At 40.2% G+C, this 21,452-nt stretch overlaps 1 protein-coding gene across 2 annotated transcripts in view; it reads right to left on the bottom strand.

Moving 5' to 3' along the window:
- Positions 1 to 620, bottom strand: part of Zfyve1 (zinc finger FYVE-type containing 1) — a 54,863-nt gene extending 54,243 nt beyond the window's left edge. The window contains exon 1 of one of the 2 annotated variants that reach the window (XM_074067615.1): positions 319 to 620. The gene's annotated coding sequence lies outside the window, so the exon portion shown is untranslated. The remainder of the gene's footprint in view (positions 1 to 318) is intronic. The other variant, XM_074067616.1, reaches the window with a different exon arrangement.
- Positions 621 to 21,452: the final 20,832 nt, after the last annotated feature.

The raw sequence follows: 21,452 nt of genomic DNA, 5'->3' as shown, positions 1-21,452 counted from the left end.
AGAAAAATATAAAATCAACCTTTTAAAAGAACACCTCACCCCCTCCAGGCCAGAAAAACAATCTGCCCACTCAGGCCCCCACCTCGACGCCTTTCTCCACCCCAGGGTTCCTCACCTTACCCTCTTCCCGGACACCACCACCACAACCGAGGGGTAGGAATCGAGCCCAAGAACAAAGAAGGTCCCCCCAAATCCCCCCCACGCCAGCACAGCCCAGAGCTGAATCCATTGTTTATGCCACCCCACCCCCACCCAAGCCGCACCCGGCCCCCCTTCCTCCCAGGGACAGCGGGAGCCCCAGGACGCTCGCTCACTCACTCGCCCGGTGCTGGCCTGTGCCCTCCCCTCCCTGTCCGCGGCGACCCGGGGATCCCACCACTGAGCAGCTCGGCGGCGGCGAGGTGGAGTCGGGGGGCCGCGGGGCGCTGGTGGGAGCGGGGGCTGCTCCTCAGGGCACCGGTGGATCCATCCTCATCTCCACCTCCGCCCCTCGCCTCCCTCACTGCCCCCTGGGCTTCCTCCTCTCTTGTTGTCAGTTGGGATCAGCTGATCGGAGTGAACTTCTCTCAGCCCGACTAACAGGAAGGCGTGAGCGGTGCAGCCCAGGGAGGGAAGAGCGGCAGGGGGCGGAGCGCGACGCCAGAGGGAGGGGGGAAAATGGTGCGCGTCGCCTTCTGGGAGTTGTAGTTCTCACTGTGCGTCCTCCACCCCATACCCCGGAAGTGTAGGCTCCGGATGACTACAACTCCCAGATGGAAGTGCCGCTCTTGCGAGCCGGCGATGGAGACCTGCCGTGGAGCATTTCGGAATTTGGAGTCTTTGAGTTCATTTGTGTTTTCTCAGGTTTCACCGCGTTGTTTAGGGTAGTGGCAGGGAAATGCTATACATTAGAAAACTGATGTAATAATGTTTACTAGAAGTAGTAAAAGGCGAGGCAGATAATGTGATTTTAAATAATCCTCATGACACATCATTACTTTAAAAATGTGTAAAAATAGTCTCGGGTTCACAAGGTACAAAGTAGAAAAAACAGTAAGAATTGATTAGGGGGAGTATCAGTATTCTTGAGGGAGTTGGGTTTTCCCTTCAAAGGAAACCTCTAAAACACCATTAATTTTTTTCCCCAACCTATTCTTTTTCTAACTTTTCCCTACCTACCTTCAAAACTGCTAAGTTTTATATTATCTTTAAGGTAGACAATGTACATTTTCCAATAAACTTTCAGGTTACAGTGCCTGATAATGGTTAACACTGTCATCTGGCTTTTGTAAAATGGCTTTATATTTGCTTAGTGCTTTCACTTTTTCTTTTTCCGTTTATTTTTTGGAACAACACTGAACAAAAGCCTAAGGTAATGAAAAGAGTGTTGGTTTGTGATGCCTCAGACTGGGTGCTTGTTCTAAAAAATTCCTACTATACAGATGGCTAGGGTAAACCACTCAATCCCTTCATAAAATAAATTGTATTGTGTAATTTCTGAAGTCTCTGCCAATTTAATGTTCCATGATTCTATCTTGATAATCGTTAACTCAGAAGAGAAAACTAAGGTTAAGTGACTTGCCAAGGTCACACAGCAAATTAGTGACAAAGCAGGGACAAGACCTTATCTCCTGACTTGAAGGAGGGAATTATAGCAATAGTAAAAACAAATCTACATAATACTGAATGAGCTGTGTTCAAGGATTTTATTGCTGAAAATTATGTCTTCCAAACAGCAGAGTCAACAGTGGGGTAAATCACAACCTGGCTGAGAATTTTTTTCCCAATGTCAAATCACAAACCAGGATATTGAGAAGCAAGCAATCTGTAGAAGATTTTGTGGGTGGGTGGGTGGGTGGGTGGGGGGTTTTTTGTTTTGTGGGGCGGGAGGAGGGGGGAGGGAGAACGACTGGGATTTGAACTCAGGGCTTCACACTTGCAAAGCAGGCATTCTACCACTGGAGCCACTCTTCCAACCCCATTTGCTCTGGTTATTTTGGAGATGGGGGTCTCTCAAACTATTTGCCTGGGCTGGTCACTAACCTCAATCCTCCCAATCTCGGCCTCCCAAGTAGCTAGGATTACAGGTGTGATCCACCAGTGCCCAGCTTCTGTAGCACTTCAAATTTAAAATATTTATTGGAGATAAACGGGGATGGGGATAAAGGCAGAACAACCTGACTGGAAGTGAGAGGGGAAGGGCGAAAAGAGTGGGGGAGGATGGCAAGGGGGAGAAATGACCCAAATAATGTATGCACATGTGAATAAAAAAATATATATACATTAAAAAATAATAATAAAAATTAAAAAATTAAAAAAGCTTGGTTGTGATTTTCCTCTGTGTGACACTGGGAAGGTGAAACAGCCTTTCTGTGCATCAGCTTGGTGTCTATAAAGCAAGGATGGTAACAGTGCTGTCTAATCATACTAATATTTCCTTTCTTATTTCCCAGGGAAAACAGCCTGACTTTCATTCCTGATTATAGCTCATCAAACCTCTACATAGCTACTGCTGAGCCAGGCAAAAAAAATAAAAATTTAAATTAAAAATAAAAGGGGGGGATGGGGAGAAGAAAGGAGGGATTTTAGAAAGGAAATTAAGATAGTAGGTCTTAAACTAGTTGAGATGTAGCATGTCATAAAATTTCTCTAGGTTTTATTCCTAGGACTGCCACTATCATTTCTTATTATCACAATAGATTGTTTCATATCCTACAATCTGAAACAAAATATAAAATAAAATGAGGATATTAAGGTTGGGGATATAGCCAAGTGGTAAAGTGCTTGCCTGGCACATATAAGGTCCTGGGTTTTCAATCTTCAGCACCATACACACAAAAAAATTAGGCTATTAACATATTCTGGAAAAAAGATATCTAATAAATCCTTTAGAACACATTTTAAAGTGTATAGTATATATATTTAAAGTTGTAATGGTAATCCCTATGGGAAAAAAACCCTAAAACTATGGGAAATTGTTACCTCTAAAGAGGGTAACTAAGATGTGGAAGAAAAAAAGAATTTTCATTTAAACACAATTGTTTTCTTTTTTATTTTTCCTTTTAGTGGAACTGGGATTTGAACTCAGGGCTTCATGCTTGCAAAATATATGCTCTACCACCTGAGCCATGCCCCTAGTCCATCTTGCTCTGGTTATTTTGGAGGTGTGGGTGGGTAGTCCTCTGGAAGTATTTGCCTGGGCTGGCCTCTAACTTCAATCCTCCTGATCTCAGCCTTCCAAGTAGCTAGAATTATAGGTGTGAGCCATCAGCACCTGGCAACACATTTATACTCTTGATTGTTTTTCAGGTGCTGGGGACTGGGCCCAAGGCTCTTAAGGGTTTAGTTTTGTTTTGTTTTGTTTTTTACTATGTGGTTGCAATATGTCAACTATAATAAAAAAAAATAGGTTTTTTTTTTTTCTCTTACTGGCTTATACAATCCACTATCACATGTCACATTTTTTGTTAAAAGAAGAAAAATCAAAAAGAGCTTGAACACTCTCAGTGCTCTAGGGGACTTGAATTTACTGGCCAAAAACTAGTTTTATTACTTTTACCAGCTAGTAATTGAAAGTATCAAATCTGTTATTGTCAGCAAAAGTTTTGCTCATTTTCATTCTTTGCATGTTTAGTTATTTTTTACTGTGAAAAAAATTATTTTGAATCACTTTAAGCTAAATCTGCTATTCTATTTTTTCTTTTTTTGGTGGGACTACAGTTTGAACTCAGGGCTTTGGGTGTGCAAAGCAGGCCCTCTACCTCCTGAGCCATACCTCCAATCCATTTTGCTCTGGATCTTTGGAGATGGGGTCTCAAGAACTATTTGCCCAGACTGGCCTGGAACCATGATCCTCCTGATCTCAGCCTCTCAAATAGGTAGGATTACAGGTATAAGCCACCAACTCTCCACCATGCTTTGGTATTTTATTTATTCATTTATTTATATAGACCACCAAGAGATGGATATTTGAGCTGCATAGCCTGAGAAGGCTGCTTATGCGTTCTGTGCGGCCCACACATAGCCCCACAACCTCCCTACCCCAAAAACAGCTTCCATTCTGGTCTTTTGGATAGGGTGTGTTCATGTCTCATGCACATATATGGGAATTTGAGCTCTCAGATTTAGATTTCCCACTTCCACCAGATCCTGCACTTTGTCTTCTGTCCCACTTGTCTCATGAAGTCTAGAAAAACCAACTTAAGTTCACCAAATAAGGCACATGTACTCAAGGTAAAAGTGACATTGCTCCACTTACTTGATCCTACTTTCACCTAGATTTTGGTTTGATGATTTCTTATCTGCTTGTGACTTAATATTTTACTAACATGTTTAGTTATTTTTAGCAGGGCAGTTGGTTTTCTATCTTATGGACCATATTTAAAAAAATAAAGGAACACTCAAACTAATAGCTAGCTCAGGAAGGGAGCCAGTATGATGAGGGCATATGGTGGGCTTCTGGGTACTGGCAGTGTTCTACACTTGACCTGGAAGATGGTTGCACCAATCTTCATTTGATAATTATGCATTAAACAATTCATTGTCTCTTGCATTCTCCATTTGTATATTATGTTATACTATGTCTCACAATTTAAAAATCATATATAAGACAGACACAGGTGGCTCACACCTATAATCCTAGCTCCTCAGGAGACAGAGATCAGGAGGATCGTGGTTTGAAGCCAGCCCTGGAAAACAGTTATCAAAATCTTATCTTGAAAAACCTATCACAAAAAAAAAAAAAAAAAAAAAAAAAAGGGCTGGTGGAGTGGCTCAAGGTGTAGGCCCTGAGTCAAGCCCCAGTACCACACACACACACACACACACACACACACACACACACACACACACACAAAATCATATATAATGTGGGAGGCTGAGATCAGGTGGATCACAGTTTGGGGCCAGCCTGGCCCCTCCCAGCTCCAAAATAAACAGCAAAATAGACTGGAGGTATGGCTCAAGTGGTAAAGTGCTTGCTTTGCAAGCTGAAAACCCTGAGTTCAAACCCCAGTCCTAAAAAAAAAAAAAAAAAAAAAAAATCATATTTAAAAATTTAATTAGGAGCGTGGAGGTATGGTTCCAATGGTAGAGTGCCTACCTCACAGTGTGAAGCCCTGAGTTCAAACCACAGTGCTGCCAAAAAAAAAAAAAGTAATTAGGATAAAGGAAAAGGTACCATGAAAGAAGGTTCTATAAGATAAGCAAACCCAGTCCTTGGACTTAATAAAATCATTTCCTAAGTCATTCAACATAGCATTTTAAAGGTCTTAACAATATTTGAGCACAACAAGAGATACAAAACTAGTGTAAGACATTTCCAGGCTTTCTCCTTCAACTTCCTGTCTCACTTTCCCTTTAAAGGGAGTCCTCAGTATAAGCACACACACATACACAGTTGATCTGTAGCTCTTAAAATACACACTCCTAACTTCATGAGGCCTTATCCAGGTATACAGTGTGAGTTTAAAAAATTAGGTCAGGCACCAGTGGCTCACACCTATAATTCTAGCTAGTCAGGAGACAGAGATCAGGAGAATCACAGTTCAAAGCCAGCCTGGGCAAATAGTTCACGAGACCCTATCTTGAAAAAAACCCTATCACAATTAGGCTGGTGGAGTGGCTCAAGGTGAAGGCCCTGAGTTCAAGCCCCAGCAACGCAAAAAAAAAAAAAAATTATGCTAAGAGATGTCAGATGTCATTCATTTCCTTGGTGAATTTGTATCCATTTGCATCCACCTAAAGAGAATTACTCTCTTAGTAGTGAACACATATTAACCAAGCTTAGCAGGCTGAGGATACCAATCGAGTAACTTATAGTGAGATATTACTGTTACCCAAACCAGAATTCTTAAAATTAGCATAGCACATTTGTTCCCATGATAATAGTCACATAGGAGAACCATAATGAAAAAGGTGCTTTGTGAAAACAGAATGAGAACAAGAAGAAAGGAATCAGACCAGTGAATATTTATGATAAGAGGCTAACATATATAGTAGAGTTGGTCTTTGCCCATAGTACAGAATAACTTAAGTCCTGTAAAGTTACCTTTCCCCTTTACATTACTTTGCTATCCACCAAGACAGAGTGAGAAATTCACTGTGAATAATTTAAGAAGAAAGTTAACTTATTGGGAAGATAGTAGGTATCTTTAAATTGTTGAGACTCTTAGAAAACCTGGCACAAAAATTGGTCAGGAACAAGGGAAGTGGTTAGTAGTTCTCTCCTGAGTAGGTGAGGGTTGAATGTTTCCACTGAACACCTTTCCCACTATGCCACGTGCTACTGCCACCACTGGATTCTCAAGTGATGGCAATGATGCTTGGCCAAAACAGTGCCCCCTGCCAAGATGTCCACATCCTGGTCCTCAGAGGCTGTAGATGTTCCATTAGCTGGTTCAATGCTTTGAACATCCCAACCAGAGCACATGTTGAAACTTAATCCCATTATGAGGTAGTAAGAGGTAAGACCAGGTGGGACCTTAAGAGATGGAGTAGCTGTGTTATAAAAGCGAGCTCTCTGGCTATCTTATCACTGTGTCTCCCTATGTGATGCCCTGGGCCATGTTATGACCCACCAGAAGGTCCTTATCAGATGCCCAGCCCACATGATGCTGGACTTCCAGAACCATGAACTAAACTAAATACATGTATCTTCCTCTTTTTGTTTTTTTTGGGTGGTACTGGTGTTTGAAGTCAGGGCCTCACAATTAGTTGATAAGTGCTCTACTGTTTGAGCCTCTCCACCAGCACTAAAGCTCTTTTTTTTTAATTTTCTAATTCCTTTTTTGTTTTTTCTTTACATTTTATTCTACCTATTTGTTAATTAATTAATTTATTTTTGTGGTACTGGGGTTTGAACTCAGGGCCTATATCTTAAGCCACTCCCCCAGGCCTTGTTTTTTTATCAGTTTTTTGAGATAGGGTCTCCTGAACTATTTGCCCAGGCTGACTTCCAACCGTGATCCTCCTTATCTCTGCCTCCTGAGTAGCTAGAATTTCAGGTATGAGCCACCAGTGCCTGGCTTCTATTTATTTATTTTGCAGTGTTGGGGATCTCAAATGATAGACAAATGCTCTATCATGGAGCTACACTCCAGCCTTAAACCTCTTTCCTTATAAATCACTCAGTCTGTGGTGTTCAGTTACAATGAAAATGGACTAAGACCCATTTCCAAGGGGACTTTGCTCATGATATTAAAGTTAAGAATCCGAAATAAGCATGATGCATTTGATATATTGTAAGAACTTTTGTAAATGCCACAATGTACCTCCACCCAGCACAACAATTTTTTTTTAAAAAGGATCCTAAATAAGAAGATTATTCTGAACTATCAGGGTGGATCTAGGGAATACCAAAGCAGAGAACTGTTAACAGATTTGGTAAAAAACCAAATGTGATCATAGAGTCAGAGATTTGCTGTCTTTGAAGATGGAGAAAAATAAGCCACAAAATGCTAAGTGACATCTATAGCCAATTTCTGACCCATAAAATTGGAAGATACCCAATTTAAAGAATCCATGTTGTCTTGTTCTAAACTAAGACTGAAAAAAAAAATCACTAGTAATTTTTTACAGCAGCAACAGAAAACTAAGAGAGCACTGTTCCTGTGAATCATTTCGAATTTGTCTCCAAATTATCCTGTCTGTCTGTCTTGATTCAAAATCTTGGGCAGCAAAAGACCAAAAATCGTATGTTTTCCCTCATATGCGAACATTAGATCAAGGGCAAACACAACAAGAGGATTGGACTTTGATCACATGATAAAGCAAGAACACACTTAGGAGGTATGAGGATAGGTAAAACACCCAAAACACTAGATAGCATTTGTTGCCCTCAACGCAGAGAAACTAATGCAGAGAAACTAATGCAGATACTTTAAAGCAACAGAGGTCAATAGGAGAAGGGAACCAGGAACTAGAGAAAAGGTTAGTTCAAGAAGAATTAATTTAGAAGGTAACACACATGCACAGGAAAGCAATGCGAGTCAACTCCCTGTATAGCTATCCTTATCTCAACCAGCAAAAACACTTGTTCCTTCCTATTATTGCTTATACTCTCTCTACAACAAAATTAGAGATAGGGCAAAATAGTTTCTGCCTGGTAGCAAGGGAGTGGGAAGGGAGAAGGAGGGGGCGGGGGATAAGGGAAGGAGTGGGGGGAAGGAGGGAGAAATGACCCAAACATTGTATGCACATATTAAAAAAAAAAAAAAACTCCTGAGCAGGGGCTGGAGGTATGACTCAAGTGGCCTAGCAAGTATAAGGCCCTGAGTTCAAATCCCAGTACTTCAACAACAACAACAACAAAAAAAACGTTCCTGGGCAGAAGAATCTAATTGTCTCCCATGGATCATATACCTATGGCTTGGCTGTAAGAGAAAATGGAAAGAGGGAAGACTTCTTTTGAGTTCTGGAATGTATGGCATGACACAGTGAGGAATTATCTTCAAACAGGAAAGGGAAGTAAATATTTGACTACAAAACAATAACAGAGGTCCATTACAGACAATCCTTGTTTTGCCAGAGTTTCCTTTTACTGTACTGAAATGGCTGACCTACTCCACTTCTCTTGATACATTTTTCTTTAAATATAATAATATATTTCATCAAAAACATTTAAATCCTATGAGCTATATATTCATTCCATTTGTGAAGATGGAAATTGCAAATCAAACTGCCTTAAGAGGACCAGCTCACATAATGAATAATACAGAAGATTATGATTTTAGAAAAACTCAATCTAAAACTCAATGTCCTTGGGACCTCATTTCCTTCTTCGACTTTTACCATGGAAAAATGCACCCATTCTTTTTTTCTGTGCTGGGAATTGAACCCAGGGCCTGTACATGCTAGACAACTATGCTACAAATGAGCTACATCCTGGACCCTTGGCTTTACAAGATAGCATCTCACTATGCATTTAAGGCTAACCTTGAACTCACTATGTAGCCCAGACTGGCCGTGAACTTGTGATCATCCTACCTCTACCTCTGAAGTGCTGTATTACAGATATGGGCCATAATACTGGGCTCACTCAACAAAGTTTTAACAAAAGCACTGTATTAGGCTCAAGTGATAAAGCGCCAGTTTAGCAAGCATGAGGCCCTGAGTTCAAACCCCAGAACCACAAAAATAAAAAAATAAATAGCATTGTATTAGTCAGCTTTTGATCACTGACAAAATACCTGAGAGAATCAACTTAAAGAAAGAAATATTTGCCAGGTGCCAGTGGCTCATGCCTGTAAGCCTCACTACTCAGGAGACAGAGATCAGAAGGATTGTGATTTGAAGCCAGCCTGAGCAAATAATTTGCGAGACCCTATCTCGAAAAAACCTACCACAAAAAAGGGCTGGTGGAGTGGCTCAAGGTGTAGGCCCTGAGTTCAACCCCCAGTACTGCAAAAAAAAAAAGAGGAAATAATTTGTCTCACAGTTTTACAGATTTCAGTCCTTAGTCAGCTAGCTCTGTTGTGCTTTGGTCTGTGATGAGGCAGGACATCATGGTGGGAAGGTGTGGCAGAGCAAAGTTGCTCACTTTATAGTGGCCAGGAAGCAGAGAGAGAGGAAGAGGCCAGGGATAAGATATAGTGCCAAAAGACCCACTCCCTTCAATTAGATCCCCACTTCCTAAGTTACTATCATCTTCTAATAGCCCATGAAATCATGAACTCAATGGATTGATCCACTGATGAGGTCAGAGTCCTCATGATTCCTTCACCCAAAACTCTACCTCTGAACATTGCTGCACTGGGGACCAAGCCTTCAACACATGAGCCTTTAGGACATTTAAGATCCAAACCATCAGCCAGGAGCCAGTGGCTCACTCCTGTAATCCTAGCTACTCAGAAAGCAGAGATCAGGAGGATGGCAGTTCGAAGCCAGCCCTGGGCAAATAGTTTGGGAGACCCTATCTCAAAAAAACCCTTCACAAAAAAAGGCTGATGGAGTGGCTCAAAGTGTAGGTCTGAGTTCAAATCCCAGTACTGCAAAAAAAAAAAAATCCAAACTTTAACAAGCACAAAAAATAATTCTACACGAATGAGTAGTATGCCCTCTATCCTAGAAGGGTGCTGGATTAATCGGACAAAAAATAGGCAAAAAAAATGAACTTTATCTAAAAATTAATTCAAAATGGATTGTAGATTTAAATATAAATCATAGGGACTGGCAGAGTGGCTCAAGGGACCACTCTGTGGTCCCCAGGACCACAAAAAATAAATAAATATCAATCATAAAACTATAAAACTTTTAGAGGAAAACATATGAGAAAATCTTTAGAACATGGGCTAAGCCATGAGATCTTAGACATGACACCAAAATCATATTAATAAAATTAGATCTTATTAAATTTAAACTTTCTCTGTGAAAAGGTACTAGGAAAGTCCATGTGGATAATATCATTAACTGAGAGAATAAAGCAAAAATATGGCCAAAATTGAATTCAACATAGGAGTTTGGCATTTAAAAATTGCCCCAACTTGGTGTGTAACACACAACTATAATACCAGCACTCTGGAGGCAAAGGAGGGAGAATCAAGAGTTTGAGGCCAGTGCTGGTTGCTGATGGCTCACGCCTGTAATCTACTCCAGGAGGCAGAGATCAGGAGGAGAATGGTTCGAAGCCAGCCTTAGGCAAATAGTTCGAGAACCTATCACAAAAAAGGGCTGGTGGAGTGGCTCAAGTGGTAGAACACCTGTCTAGCAATCATGAGGCCCTGATTAAGCTACATAGTGAGTCCCAGAACAGCCAAAGGTACATATTAAAACCCTGTTTCTAAAAATCAAGGGCAACTGGGCGCTGGTGGCTCAGGCCTATAATCCTAGCTACTCAGGAGGCAGAGATCAGGAGGATCGCTGTTTGAAGTCAGCCTAGGCAAATAGTTTCCAAGGCTCTATCTCAAAAAAACCCATCATAAAAAAGAGCTGGTTGAGTGGCCCAAGGTGTAGGCCCTGAGTTCAAACTCCAGTACTGACAAAAAACAAAAAAGTCAAGGGCAAGGGATGTAGCTCAGTTGTAGAATTCTTGCCTAGTATGCTCAAGACCCTGGGTTCAATCCCAGGCAATATGTATATTTTATTTATTAATTTAGATTTTTGCTATTAAGGCTTAAACAATTATGCCACTTGGACCTACAGATTGGTGAACACTTGAAGCTATACAGTAGCTAGAGAAACTAAAATACATACATAATTATTTTCTCTTTCTCTAGAAACTGCCACACCAACCCAAGGGGTGGGACCTGAGTAATCACATTTGGAATTGAGATGCAAAAACAGTGAGCAGAATGGACATCTGCTACTGAGAATATGATCAATGTGTATGTGCTTCCTATGTTTGGAGAAATGCCTGTTGTTTGCCTGCTAATAAGACATTTGTGCAATCCATGGACTGACCAAGGACCAGGACCATGACTCCAGAGTAAAGACCAAAAAAAAAAAAAAAATTCAGAATGGATGGGAAAACACCTATGTGCTGGAAGTCAGTGGCTCACACCTGTAATCTTAGCTACTTGGGAGGCTGAGATGGGTAGGCTTAAGGTTTGAAGCAAGGATGGACAAATAGTTCCCCAGACCCTATTTCCAAAAGAACCATAGCAAAATGGACTGGAGGTGTTGCTCAGGAGGTAGAATGAGTACCTGCTTTGTAACACAAAGCCCTGAGTTCAAACTATAGTCCCACTGAAAAAAGAAAGTGGGGGGAGGTATTTATCAGAATACTCAGATATTGGATAAATATAACAAATATATATGTATAACTGCATTACCGAACTGACAGGAAAATAAGAGGAATCCCCAGGTGTTAGGGTAGGAAAAGGTTAAAAAAATAAAAGTTCAAGAAAAAGAGCTAAGACCAGAGTGGTAAATTAGTGGGAAAGCCCTGGAGGCTTACCACAGGATCTTGATGGTTAATAACTATATAGGAGCATGGGAGCCAAGGTCTTGGACAATAAAGAGAGCCCTTGAAAGAGAGCTTGCAGTCTCAACAGCTGAGTCAAAGGGTGGTCTAGACAAAAGATTGCCTGACAGCAAAGGAGCGTTTGTAACTGCAGGTGGATCTCATTATCATTCAATAATGATAATAATGAGAGTCTCTTCAGAGCATTTGTAAACATATTTTGCTCACATGAGGGTCTGAGGTTAAAACTGAAGTGATCCTAAGTTGACAGTACACTGGACACAGAGACTAAACAAAACCCTTTTTGGAGAAGAGCGCCCTCAACTGGAATTCCTGAGGATTGTCACAGATAAATACTAAATAGGAACTCACAAAAACAAGCAAATAAAAACCAGCAACAAGCAGCCATGTACTAGCATATTCTCAGCCATTACAATTATCAAATAGATAAATGAAGGCAAAATGAAGACTTTTAAACAAAGAAAATCATAGAGAGTTCATCAGAAGCAGACATGTACTATAAGAAACAATGAACACTCTGCAAGAAGAAGAAAATGATTCGCAAGGAGGATTTAAATTGACACAAGGAAATAAAGAATGCCAGAAAACATTCTTTAAATATGCTTTAAATAATTGTGTCTCCACCAAAATTCATGTAGAAATTTAATTCCCAATACAATAGTATTAAGAGATGGGGCTTTTTAGGAGGTCATGAAACCATAAGGCTCTGCTCTCATGGATGGGATTTGTGACCTTAGAAAAGGGCTGGAGGGAACTCGCTAGGCCCCTTTAGCCCTCTGCCTTCCACCATGTGAGGACTCAGAGACAAGGATTTATCTTAAAAACAGAGGGCCAAGCTTTACAGATGCCAAACCTTTCAGCACCTTGATCTTGAACTTTTAGCCTACAGAACTGTGAGAAGTAAATTTCTGTTCTTCATAAATTACCCAATCTCAAATGTTTTGTTATAGCAGCAGAAATGGGTAAGACAATATATGTAAAAGGTAATTAATTGTTTAGAACAAAAAATAAGGACTCAAATGGTAGAACATCTATCTAGTAAGTGTGAGGCCCTGAGTTCAACCCCCAGTATCACACACACACACACAAATGATAATGATGTATCATAGAGTTCATAAAATGTAGGCTAGATGTGGTGGCACAGACCTGTTATCCCAGTCCTCAGGAGGCAGAGGCAGGAACATTGAAAATTCTAGGATAGCCTGGGCTACACAGTGTGACTCTTTTACAAATAAAAAGTGTAGTAAAACAGCAGTACAAATAATTGAGGTGAAGATAGAAGTATGCAATGGCAAATTTCACATAAATGGTATTAATTTTTTGTTGTTTATTGTTTGAGTTTTTGGCATTTGGGGAGAGGTTCTTGTTTTTTTGTTTGTTTTTTGAGACAAGGTCTTACTATGTAGCCCAGACTGGCCTTGAACTCACAAACCTCATGCCTCTAGCTCCTGAGTGCTGGGATGACATGTGAACACTACCACATCCAGCTTATTTTTTGAAGATAAATTGTGATAAGTATGTATATTGTGAACTCCATCAGCCACCAAAAGAAAAACAAACAAACAAAAAAAAAACCACACAGATGTATAGTCAGTAGGTCAAAATTAGCAGTAAAATTGAGTAATAGAGTCCAAGAGTTCAAGGCCAGCCTGTACAATCTAGTAAGACCCCATCCCTGCCCCCAAAGACAGAAAAAAGACATATGGATCAAGTAGAAAACAAATAGCAAGGTTGTATGCTCACCCTCAACCATATCAAAAATTACATTATGTAATGTCTGAAGACTGCCGTGAAAAGACAGAAATTGTTGATTGGTTGAAAAAGACAAGGCTCAACTATATTCTGCCTATAAGAAACTTACTGTAAATGTAAAGATAGAGTAAAAGGATTGGAAAAAAAAGTATTATGCAAACACTAAAGCAAATCTAATCTGGAAAGACTACCTTAATACCAGACAAGGAAGATTTTAGAATAAGAAACATTACCAGGGGCTGGCAGAGTGCCTGCCTAGCAAGTGTGAGGCCCTGAGTTCAAACCCTAGTGCTGCCAAAAAAAAAATAGTATAGCCAGGCACCAGTGGCTCACATTTGTAATCCTAGCAACTCAGGAGGCAGAGATCAGAAGGATCTCAGTTAGAAGCCAGCCCGGGCAAATAGTTTCACGAGACCCTGTCTGGAAAAAAACCTTCACAAAAAATGAATGGTGGAATGGCTCAAGGTGTAGGCCAAGTTCAAGCCCCAGTACTGCAAAAGAAAAAGAAAAAAAAAACAAAAGAAACATAGCCAGGTCAGAGACATATTTCATAATGATAAGTCATTTCAGTCAGGCACTGGTATCTCATACCTGCAATCCTAGCTACTTGGAAGGATCAAGGTTCAAGACCACCTGGGGCGAATAGTTCACGAGACTCCATCTCCAAAATAACCAGAGCAAAATGGACTTGGAGGTATGGCTCAAGTAGTACAGTGCTTGCTTTGTAAGTGTGAAGCCCTGAGTTCAAACCCTAATCCCACCAAAAAAAAAAAAAAAAAAGAAATCTTTAAGAGGACATAATTACAAATATGTACACATCTAATCACAGAGCTTTGTAATTTAATAAAGGAAAAATTGAAAAGATAGACAAGTCCTTTAAAAAGCTGGGGATTTTTTTTTTTAAAAACTCCTATGTCAGAAACTTATTGAACAAGTAGGGAGGAAATCAGTAGGGTATGGAAAACCTGAACAACATTATCACCCAACTTGACCTCATGACATTTATAGAATACTTCACCAAACAACAGCAAAATATATTCATTTCAAGTGTGCATAAAATATTTGAACAAATCGCAATAAATTTAGAAGAACCAAAAATTTAAAGTGTTTTTTCTGACCACAATGGATTTAACTAGAAATCTATAGCACACATATATCTGGAAAATTTCAAAATTAAGCAACACATTTCTAAATTACGCTTCAGGAGCCGGGGGTATAGCTCAGTGGCAGAGTACCTGCCTAAAATGTACAACACCCTGGGTTTGATCTCCAGGGTGAGATAAATAAATAAGTAAGGCTTCAGCAAAGAAGGAGTCACAAGGGAAATTAGAAAGTATTTGGGGCTGATTGAAAATGAAAACACAATAACGGGGCACCGGCTCACACCTGTAATCCTAGCTACTAACAAGACAAAAATCAGGAGGATCCTGGTTCAAAGTCAGCCAGGGGAAATAGTTTGCAAGACTGTATCTCAAAAAAAAAAAAAAAAATTACCCATCATAAAAAAAAAAAAAGGGCTGGTGAAGTGGCTCAAGGTGTAGGCCTTGAGTACAAACCCCAGTATAAAGAAAAGAAAAGAAAATACCCATCACAAAAAAGGGCTGGCAGAGTGGTAGAGTACCTGCTTACCAAGCATGAGGCCCTGAGTTCAAACACTAGTGTTGCAAAAAAAAAAAAAAAAAAAAGCTTAGAGAGACATTTGTAAAATACAACACTTGACTCAAAAAAGAAGGCACAAATCAGTGATTTGTGCTTCCAGCTTATAAAGCTAGGAAAACAAGAGCAAATTAGATCCAAATAAGGAAAGATAATATAATAAGGGTAAGAGCAGAAAACCATATGGGACTGGGACTATAGCTCAGTCATAGAAAGTGCTTGCCAAACATATACAAGACATCCCAGAACTGCAAAAAAAAAAAAAAGGGGGGGGGAGAAGCATTTGAATAAATTTATATCTATTAAATAAAATGAATATTAGTTAAAAATCTTCTCACAAAGAAGATTTGAATCCCAGATGGCTTTGCTGGTGAATTCTACGAAACATTTATGGAAGAAACAATATTAATTCTACACAAATACTTCCAAAAAATAGAAAAGGAGGAAACACTTCCTCACTCATCTTATGAGGCCTAGACCACATATGGATACCCTGTCTTTTCTTTCTTCCTTTCTTTTTTTTTTCCTTTGGCAGAAGTTGGGTTTGAACTCAGGGCCTAATGCTCAGCAGGTGCTCTTACCAATTAAGACACTCTGCCAGCCCCTTTTCTTTTCCTTTCTTTTATTTTCTCTTTTTCTCTCTCTCTCTCTCTCTCTCTCTTTTTTTCTTGGACACCTGTCTCAAAAGAAAAAAATTACAAATTGCCAGGCACCAGTGATTCATGCCTATAATCATAGCTACTCAGGAAACAGAGATCAGAAGGATAAAGATTCAAGCCAGCCCCAGGCAAATAGTTCACAAGACCCTATCTCAAAAAAATCGAACACAAAAAAGGACTGGTGGAGTGGCTCAAACTGTAACAGCATCTGCATAGCAAGCTTTAGACCCCAGTGCCACAAAAAAAAAAAAAAATTAAAAAATTCCTAACCCTCAGCCAAATCTACTAAATTAAATACTACGATGATTATTATGCACCTTAAAATGCATAAATAAAACTGGAACATCGAAATAGTTGAAATACACAGTAGCATTTAATCTGATTTCACTTTAAAATCATCTGAACTTTTTAAATACTGATGTATAGGCTCTACTCCAAGAGATTCTGACTTTTTGGGTCTGGCATTAATTTTTTTGTCTTATTTTTGTTTTTCTGAAAGTTTCCAGTTCTAATGTGCAACCAAGAGCAGCAAAGCCTCAAGCAAGACCATGTCTTAAATTTTTTAAAAAGTAGAAAAGTCTCAAACTAAATAAATGAAAGATTATCCAAAGAACCTCTAACTGTCTTTTCCTTGGTGTGAAAAATTGACCTTAAGATGAATCCCTTAGGGTATATCAGGGACAAATTCTGCAAGATGCCTGCTAAAATGTATCAAAAAAGATTAGTCTATCATATTCTTTAGCTCTTATCCTGAAAAACATAGAAAACTGCCTTGGGAATGACTGCAGGATGAGTATGTTTGTATAGAGTTGGGAGAAGCTAATTTATATTTAGTAATTACAGTATTTTGGACCTACCCCAGAGATGAGTGTGTAAGAGGGCCAGTATCTCACGCCTGTAATCCTAGCTACTCAGGAGGCAGAGATCAGGAGAATCACAGTTTGAAACCAGCCTATGCAAAATAGTTTTCAAGACCCTATCTTGAAAAATCCCTTCACAAAAAAAGGCTGGTGGAGTGGCTCATGGAGTAGGCCCTGAGTTCAGGCCTCAGTACCACAAAAAAAAAAAAAAAAAAAAGAAGTGGCTGTCAACTCTACCTCACCTGTCCTTATTTGACCCACTAACAATCGATTTGACATTTGGAGGATGGTGTTGCTTGCTTGTTTGCTGTTGTTTGAGACAAGTTCTTATTACTTAGCCCAGGCTGGCCTCAAACTTGACATCCTCCTGCCTTAGCTTCCTGAGTGCTGGGATTATTGGTGCCTACCATCACACCCAGATGTTTAGCTATTTAAAAGGTGGTTGGAAGATAGCTACTCTGAATCACTATTATCAAACACTGAATAGCTTTGGAAATTAGCTTTTGCTGCAGACATAGTAATGTTACTTAATTGTCTAAAAAATTACATGGCAAAAGTCTTGGAAGGAACATCTATGAATGACAAGTAATGTTAACCTGCTTGATATACTTCCTATGCTGTCAAAAGTTAAAACAAGGGAGCCAGATGTGGTGGTGTACACCTATAATACCAGCTACTTGGGAGGTGGAGATCAGGAGAATCATAGTTTGAGGTCAGCCCAAGCAAAAAAGTTAGCAAAATCCCACCTAGACAGACAAAGTGGACGTGAAGGCACACATCTATAATCCTAGCTATTCGGAAGGATTAGGTAGAAGGATTGAGATCCCAGGCTAGCTCTGGGCAAAAACAGAAGACTCTATCCAAAAAAGAACTGAGGCAAGAAAAGCCTGGGGGATGTCTCAAGTGGTAGAGTGCATTCTTAGAGAGCTCAGGCCCTGAGTTCAAATCCCACTACTGCTCCTCCACCTCCAAAAAAAGTTAAAACAAGGGCTAGAGATGTAGCTCTCAGGTAGAGTGCTTGTCTAGCATATGCAAGGGTCTGAATTTGAGCCCTAGTATCACACACACACACACACACACACACACACACACACAAAGCAGGTTGTTTTGTTTTGTTTTTAGTAAAACAAGAAGCCTGATCTCCATTCTCATAAAATTTGCAGCAGAGCTGGGCACTGTGGCTCATTCCTGAAATCCTAGCTCTTCAAGAGGCAGAGATCAGGAGGATCAAGTTTTGAACCACCCCAGGTAAACAGTTTCCTAGACCCTTTCTTGGAAAAACCTAACACAAAAACAGGGTTAGTGGAGTGGCTCAAGTGGTATGGTACCTGCCTAGCAAGCATGCGGCAATTCAGTTCAAACCCCAGTACCACACACACACACACACACACACACACACACACACACAATCAAAAATCGCAGTGGATATATAACTGAGCCCAATAGAATTTTTCAGACTTCAATGTGACAAGTGTAAAGGATTGTTCCATATTCCAAAATCCATTGAGGTGTTCAACAGGAGAGTTTCCATCTAACTTTGGAAGTTTGTTAAGTCAAAATGCAGTAACGTGATAATTCCAGAGAACTGAAAAAAATTTTATAAATGCCTTCTGGAGTGCTAGATACTCATTGTGAAAATTACATTCTTATAGATTAAAATCTATAAGAAGTCTATCTGTGCCAAAGATAAGTAAAATACATAAACTATTATTTCTGATTAACATCTGCAATACAGCCAGGCGCTGGTGGCTCACACCAGTAATCCTAGCTATTCAGGAGGCAGAGATCAGGAGGATCATGGTTCAGAGGTACTGATCCTTGCTTCAACATGGATGTGCCTTTATAATACATATATAGTGCCCAAAACAGGCAAATCCATATGGCTATGGTCTGTTTTCTGTTGGTATAATGGACTACTTCAGGAGTGTGATTTGTAAGGACACTTATTTTCTACATGTCTGTAGGGTACAGGCATGCGCTCAGCATCTGGTGAGTTTCTTACTGCTTTCTAGCATGATGGAGGGCTTCCCCTGGGGAGACAGCAAGCCACTCCAGAGACAGCCCAGCAATAGATTCATCCATCAGGAGAGCAGAGCCCTTGTGACCCAATTGCCTCCCAAAGTTCCCATCTCTCAGCATCACTGACTTAGGACTTTAGTGATTGAGTTTCCAACATGTGTAATTTGGGAGATAGTACCAAATCCATGACGTTTTAGGGAGGTAGTCTACGAAAGGGAGGGGCCTCCACCTGGTCTTTGGGTACTGGGTTTGTGATGTCGCAAAAAAAGAATTTTAGGACACACTGAAGTAGAGGCCAAAAAAGTTTATTGGTAGAACAAAGCAAAGCAAAGGAAAGATAATAAATGAACCAAACATTGAAACCAAAGCTTTGGAACCGCAGCCCAAACTCCTGGGATTCTACATGCCAGGTCCCGCTACTTGCCCCTCTACGCCAAATAAAGAGGCATGGTAAAGGCAGAGAAAGGTTTATTGAACAGCTTGGGACATGGCGTGGGAAGAGGCAGAGTAAACACTCAGCTCATCCTCAACCATCTTCAAGGTGCAGACATGAGTTACAGATTTAAATAGACAAAGATTTGGGGGCGGGGCAAAGGTATTCATAACCAGCAGTCCTGGTCACAGGTGTGATCTGATTGGTCATTATCTCAGTCTGAGTTCTGGGAGAGGTTCTGGGAGTTGTAATCTGGAGTCATTGTTGTCTGGCTGGTGGTCCATCCTGACGAGGCTCTGCTATTGGGGTTGTTTCTGTTCCTTGTCATGAAGATTTTATTAGTCTGTGTTTCCTAGAATCCAAGGTGATTGCAAAGTAGCTGCAGAGAGAATGGCTTAGATACAAAATAAAGAAGAAATGCCATGTTTTTCTCCTGTTTTTAGTTAATTCATGGGCCTGAGTAAGGAGTCAGTGCTTTTCAGCAAAAACAGTTTGAACACCTTTTACGACATGGGTGTGGGCACATCTGATAATAGGTGAAATGGGTGCTCCAACATTAAGGGTATTTATGGTGAAAAAGTGGGTTGGAGGTTTGACTCAAAATTGCCTTAGGAAAGAGTGCTCCTCTTTGTTCTGACATCTGGTATATTTTATCAGTTTTGCTGTTACACTGCTTTATCAACTGGGCCCAGAGTCTTCAAAGTTGGCCAGCTCATTAAATATGGGTCACTATGACAGAGATGTTTAAACATCCCTTTAAACAAAGAATGGGTCTTGCAAGATGCTCCCTTAAGACAGATGTCTATCCTTGCAATGAGAATTTTTCTTTGTAGATATTTTTGAGCCCAGAGGAGTCATTTTTCCAAGAGTTATTTCTCAGGACAAGTGTCTTTCTTTAAGATATCCTTGGTCAGTTCTCATAGTGCACTAACTATTTTGGGGCAGGTGGGCAAGGTCAGGGAGTAAGAGCTGGTCTTCCCCCCCTCCTCCTTTTTTTTCTTTTTAGTAAATGTTGCAGCTTGATGAGGGGGTGTAAGTCTTTAAGCAGAGAAAATAGTAAACAGTGTGTGTGTGTATGTTTTAGCAGCCCTGGGATTTAACCCAGGGCCTCATGCTTGCTAAGTAAGCACTCTTAGTGCTTGAGTCCTCTGCCAGCCCTTTTTTGTGAAGGGTGTTTTTGAGATAGGGTCTTGTGAACTATTTGCCTGGGCTGGCTTCTTATCATTAATCCTCCTGATCTCTGCCTCCTGAGTAGCTAGGATTAAGGTGTGAGCTATTGCCACCTGGCTCAAGCCGTTTATTAATATAGTGTTTATCTCTGAATTCCTGGTTGCTGTTTCCCATGCCTCAATTTCCATGATCTAGTCTGCCTCAGGAGACACATTCAAGTCACAGCACGGAGAGTCAGAGAGCTGCTTTGTGGTTGTGGGGGACTGCAGGAGGGGTAGGGAGTGACAGCTTCATGTTTATGGAGTTTCTATTTGAATGAGGAAATTAGATAGCAGTGATGGCTGCACACATTGTCTTAAATGCTACTGAATTATATACTTTAAAATGCTCAAAATGGTGAATTTTGCTATGCAAATTCTACTTACAGAAAGAAACAAAAGAAAAACTAAAGGAGACAATAATGACTATAGTTTGGACTGTGTTGAGTTTAAAGTACCCAGGGTGGGGTTGGGTACTCTACCCAGTGGTAGAGTTCTTGCTTAACGTACTCAAGATCATGGGTTTGATCCCCAGCATCACAAACTATTTATTAAGTTTGCCTCTTGAGTAGCTAGGATTACCATTATTGGTATGAGCCTGGCTTGAGACAGGTTCTTGCAAAGTAGCTCAGGCTAGTCTCAAACTCAGGGTCTTCCTGCCTCTGCCTCCCAAGTACTGGGGTTATAGGTGAACATCACCACACCTACTTGCCTCTTTTTTTAGATTGTAGCATCTTATCTGAAGGTACACACACAAAAATCTATTGCTTTTATTTTAATTTTGATGAAGTTCAATTTATTGATATTTTTCTTTTATGGATTGTGCTTTTGGTGTCATGTACAGGAGCCCTTCACCAGGCCTTCAGTCCCAATGATTTTCTCCTGTTATCTGTTAAAATATTTACACAATTATATTTATATTTATACTGTGACTCATTTAAATTAATTTTGGTATATGTGTGAAGT

This window comes from Castor canadensis, chromosome 3 (assembly GCF_047511655.1).
Source record: "Castor canadensis chromosome 3, mCasCan1.hap1v2, whole genome shotgun sequence".
Taxonomy (NCBI): domain Eukaryota; kingdom Metazoa; phylum Chordata; class Mammalia; order Rodentia; family Castoridae; genus Castor; species Castor canadensis.
The sequence above is the reverse complement of the archived record's forward strand: the minus strand, read 5'-3'. Positions and strand labels throughout refer to the sequence as shown.